A 6,000-nucleotide genomic window follows, 5' to 3' on the forward strand; every position below is an offset into this window, starting at 1 on the left:
GCAGACAGAGAAACAAACATGAGCACATCGCTCTCAAACACTGCAGGTTGTTCACCAGTCACAAGCTGTGAAACAACAGCACGGCTCTGTTGGTAAATAAAAAGGAAAAGTTAGGTAGCGTTCTCTGGTGGACCTGGATGGTTTACAGGGTTAACGCTAATGTTTCTATGTGGCTGTGTTTTAATGTTTTAATGACCGGGTCTGTTTTTTTTGGAGAGGAGATGACCTCTGAGGTAATTCGGCTCCCAGTGGAACCCTGTCAGGGCTCTGAATTGGAGCAGACCCAGAACAACTCTCATCAGCTGTTAGCTGTAATGTTAAACACTAGCAGGACTAAAGTTACGGTGCGGCTGTGTTAAAACTATAACTTAGCACAACATCACTGTGCTGTAATAATGGTATGCTTTATAAAATGTCACATAATTAACAAAATAGCTATATAATGTCAGTCCAGTGACTGTTACCTGACAGCCGACCTGCCTCTCATTCTCCGGCGCTGAGGAGGACCCATGTGAGCGGTGAACGAGTTGTTCATTCCTGCTCCACAGTAGCTGTCACGTGACAAATGAACGACTCAGACCTAGAGACTCACAGTTGAGAGTCGTGAACTAATCAGTTCTGTTTCCTGTGCTGCCTGCTTACCACAGCCCTGTAGCTGAGCTGTCACGTGACAAATGAACGACTCAAACAGACCCACAGTTGAGAGTCGTGAACTAATCAATTCTGTTTCCTGTGCTGAAGGAGCCCATGCAGCTGCCGTGTGACGAGTGAACGTAAGACTCCAAGATCCTTCACGCATGTGTGAAAATGAACGAATCACTCACTGAGACAACCCGTTCCTCCCAAGTCATATACACGATTAGGTCTTATGAACGAACCCTAACGAACACTAACCAGCCGGCCTGCCAGTCCGCTCACAGAGCCTTCAGACACGCAGACCACTGCAGCCAACACAGCAGAGAGTCCTGCAACAACGGCAGAGTTATGACCCACAGCTGTATGATAGTTTTAACATTCGTACCGCTGTTATTATGTCATTACATTCTGAGTAATTTTGTAGGGTTTTAACTTAAATCAAGAGACATCTAGATGATGTACAGAAAAATGCTGATGTACAGAAAAATCTGGCCTTGTGAAACTTTGGAAAAAAACAGAAAAATAGAATGAAAGTGGCTTTATTATTATTATTATTATTATTATTATTATTATTATTATTATTATTTATTAGGCATTACATTGCTAGTATACAGTAGAGTTGTGGTCACAGTATTTGCCTTTTTGCTTTTATTTTTATATAATTTTTATGTATGTGCAAATATATCTTGTTAAGTTAATTAACAATTAACCCGATTCTGAACTTTTTGTTTTAGGGGATAAAGCCTGGCTGTTATAATAATTAGAGCGATTTAGAGCAATGCAGGCAACCTCTGCACTTGGGGTATTGCGCAATACCAGCAAAAACGCATCGTCTCAAACCGTCAGCAGCGTTTTGTGTGCTCTGCAAGTTCATTCTTCCAAGAACGACTAGCAAGAACATTCTCCCCAAGAACACAAGTCCGTTCTTTGCATTGTTGGTTTTGAGAAACACCCTGTGAGTCTTGACCCCCGGTTCCTAGCTGCCCCAGACACCAAACCCTAAACAACCTCCTTCATCCCCCCCTTCTCGACCCCTTCATCCCATCCTCGACCCCTTTTATCCTCTCCCCTCGATCCCGCCATCATAATTCATAGGCGGAAATCACGGGGGGGGACGGGGACCCTATCTGAGGGGTGTCCCCCCCTTAAAAACATAAAATAATATAATGATATATACTTAAAATAGCCTTGTGTAAATAGTAAAACAATACAAACGCAAACAGGGCAATTAAAGTGCTTTTTAACTTTAGAAACATTTTGAGCCCCCCTCTCTTGCCTCACAGTGGTTTGGTCCACTGCCTGCTTTCTCTCTCATACCCCTTTTCCACCAAAAAAGAACTGGTTCGGAACTGGTGCTGGTTCAAAGTTGGTTCAAAGTTGGTTCAACTTGCGAACCTTCTCAGAACCTGTTTGTTTTTCCACTGACTAGAGAGCCCAGCGAACGACATCATCACGTCACTGTGTAGGTCGCAATACGTCTTAGCCTTCCCAGAAACGCTTGCGCCAACTTCAAGCATAACAGTTACAATGTCGGACTACATCGTCTTTCTGCAAATATTTCTCCTGGCTTTGCGATCCTATATTGGGGTCAGAAGAAGACGTTTAGAACACATTTGTGCTGCTTGTCTGGATTACTATAGACGGAGGTTACGTTCGAGAAGAATTATATAACATGTACGATTCATATTATTGATGTTAGCTCTTGTTGGAAGCAAATGCAAGGCCGCTAGCTCAAATGGCCCTAACGTTAGCTACAGTATGTACTGGTAGGACAGACTACCAATAGATTACATTGGAAATCAAAAAAAAATAAAAATTGTGCACTGATTTTTATCTTTACAAGCAACGTTAGTATTGCGGCACATCGCAAGACAGAGACGGCCTGTGTCTGGGCACACCCACGATCTCAGCACGGACACAATTGTTCCGGATTTCACCGCTCAACAGTTTTTGCAGAATTTCCGAGTGTCCCGGGAGTCATTTGAGTACATCTGTGCTCGAGAGGCCTGACATGGGGAGAAGGATTATCGTATGCGTGTCACAATCCGAAAGCGAGTGGCAATTGCCATCTGGAAACTGGCCACCGGCATCGAATACAGGACCATAAGCCATCTTTTTGAGGTAGGCCTCAGCACTGTGTTTAACTGTGTTCAGGACTTTTGCTACGCAGTCAACAAGGTGCGGCTTCCTGTGCACATTTCATTTCCTGACGCTGACAAGTTTGTAGAACTAGCCATATTCTTTCAGAATCGTTGGAGAGTACCACAGTGTGTTGGAGCAATAGATGGAAGTCACATCCCTGTAATAGCACCAGAGGAGTACCCTAGAGACTATTACAACTGGAAAGGATGGCATTCAATTGTTCTCCAAGCAGTGGTTGATGGGATGTATTTGTTGGCTATCCAGGTAGTGTTCACGACGTAAGAGTACTGAGACGGTCACATTTGTGGGAAGTCCTGAATGACGGGGAGTTATTAGGCCAAAACAAAATGAACATCTCTGGGTGTGATGTTGGACATTATCTAATTGGTGACCCAGCTTACCCTATGTAGAACTGGCTCACGAAGCCCTTTTCAGACACTGGCAGACTTACACATGAACAACAGACCTACAATTTCCGGCTGAGCAGTGCACGGTCAGTTGTGGAGATGTGTTTTGGGAGACTAAAAGGTTGATGGAGGTGCCTCCTAAAAAGAAATGACTGCAAGCTGGAGCTGAGCAAGCAAATGACACTCGCCTGCTGTGTGCTTCACAACATTTGTCAGGAACATGGGGACAACTTTACAGAGGAGCATCAAGACAGGCCTATAAACATTCAGCCTCCTATCCAGGCGCTACCTGAACATGGTAATCAAGAAGGGGCTGACATCAGAGCTGCGTTAATACAGTACTTTTGTAGAGGGAACGACTGATTTCTTTTTTTCTTACTGCACCACTGCCATACATTGTAATTCTAGCTGAGTTGTATTTTTGTTAAATAATTAAACTGCCATAACACCAGATGTAACATTTTTATGTTTATTTGCTGAGTTAATAGTTCCCTCTTTCTGGTTTCCTGAAATGCAGCAGTGTTTAATCTGCACAAATGTAAATAAAACTTTTTTTTTTAACCTTGATTACTTGCATTTGTTTCTTCTTCTTGTTTGTTGATTAAGCATACTACAGCATGTTTCTTCAGAAAACATTTATTTTTTGCCAAATTACACTGTGCAAAGACTAAAATAATGAAGTGTGTGCAGTGCAGTGTGTACAACATAGTTTCTTTCTGATTCAGTAGCACTCATCAGTGGGATTGCCTCTCCATCACCGTGACCATACGCTCCATGAGTCCAAGCATTGCAGTTGAGTCTGCATCCATTTTCTTCAGCAAGGTATCATTCATTTCCTTGCAGTGCTGCAGGAACCTTTCGTCAGACCTCTCAAAATATTCCAGCAGCTCCCCATTCTTGTCTCTTTTCCTTTTGCCTGTGCACAAAAAACATTACAATTAACACAGATCTTCGTGTATTTTGCAATTGTAAAGAATCTAACACAAGAGTCAATGCAACATATTAACAAAATATATTATACGATACTATACTACACTGATACACCTTATAACGTATGTCTACTATCATATCCCTACGCTACCATTAGTACACACTTATTGGGCACTTCATGCAATTTAATCAAATACAACAGATCTGCAGTGAATTATTTAATGAAGACTGATATTTTTCAGTTTGTTGATACTCATAACAAGAATCCTTACCCTTTCTGGTTGACTGAGTGGAAGAGGCAGATGAGGAGAGTTTCAGCTGCTGAGCTGCAAGACGGTAATGCAGTGGAGTGGTAGCGGTAGCTCCCAGTCAGGTTCACAATCATCAATGCCCAACAACTCTATAACAACAAAAATAAGACAGTGTTTAAATCACAAAACGTTTCCATTGCACCCTATACAGTGTCAGCGTTAGCGATTGTTAGCAACAGCATGCTAGCTAGCTGACTGGCTGGTAAAGCACACAGCTATAGAAATGTATAGTTGGTTTGCAACAAGGTAAAACATTAGGAAAGTTAAACTTACCAGAATCAGTAACGTTGTTGGCAATACCCTCAGCAGCGTCTCATCCACCATAGATTCTAGCATGGCAGTGGTAGAATTTAATGCCCCGGTGACCTGGCACGCCGGTCTGTCGCCGAGGACCAAGTCCAAAACCTCAAAATGGGGATTTCTACGTGGCCATCCATTTCCACTTCGCCCCAACTCCTTCTTTTGGTCCCTGTAATTCTTTTTTAGTTTTTTTTAACTTGTTTTGATCTGCTTGGTTCTGTTAAACCCCGCTGTAGCCATCTCCCTCTGGATCTCCTCGAACACGTTTTAGTAAGCTGACATGGTAAAATAACGGTTCTAGTCCAGCTAAGAGTTGGTGCCGCTTTGGAACCAGTTTTCCTGGCCGAGAACCGGTTCTTTGGCTGTCGAAACACAAAGAACTGGTTCGTGAGTAGGCACCGGCTCCGAACCGGCTCTCAAAATGCTTTGGTGGAAAAGAGATATCAGGAGAAAATCAGTAGTTGTGGAACTCCAGTAATGTAGGCTGGCAGGGCTGTTTGATGCACTTTAAAAATTGGATGAACTGATTCTTTTGTCTGAAATACAGATGATGCTGAGTCATTAATAAATTAATCGTGACAAAAGTTATAACTGGCAGCTAATGCTAATGTTATGCTAATGTTATTTTATAATCAATGTTTCATTATGACCATACAATTGAGACCAGTGAGAATAGCTAACATTTATACTGGTGCTGATGGGGATCCTAATTGGATTTTTCCAATAAATAGTTACAAAAATGTTTGTGCTGTCAGTTATAGATCTTAGAAATAAAATCGGAATCGGGCAAAAAATGTAATCTGTGCATCTCTTACTACAGCGATAATCCTGTGTGTGAACCGACATTATGCTGATACCGTAGACCTACCGTTGTAGAGGAAGATCAGTTGGCCTGCTGCCCTTAAATATCTAATATATATATAGCTTTCAGTTGTTGGAAAAATAGTAGTAAGACTTCTCTCTGTGTACCCATATCCTATACAAGTACAATTTTGGCTGTATTATTTGTGTCCCTTTCAAAATTGCTCGAGAAATTTTATGTTTATTGTTCCCCCCTACTGTGAGATGAAATTTATGCCCATGTAAATACTCCTCATTATCCAAATAAACTACCCTTTTTATACCTCATATTGGCGTGGACCTTGTTTGTCTAAGTTACATTTCAGAGATTAAACAGCCAATAATAGTCTAATACTTTATTGTAAAAAAAATAATATAAGCTATAGTTTGAACAATTACATCACTAACATCATTAATGTTCTGAAATTATTTAC

The sequence above is a fragment of the Micropterus salmoides genome, unplaced genomic scaffold (genome assembly GCF_014851395.1).
Source record: "Micropterus salmoides isolate LMB-PRFRI ecotype aquatic unplaced genomic scaffold, ASM1485139v1 Ms_hic_scaffold_12, whole genome shotgun sequence".
In the NCBI taxonomy this organism is placed as follows: Eukaryota; Metazoa; Chordata; class Actinopteri; order Centrarchiformes; family Centrarchidae; genus Micropterus; species Micropterus salmoides.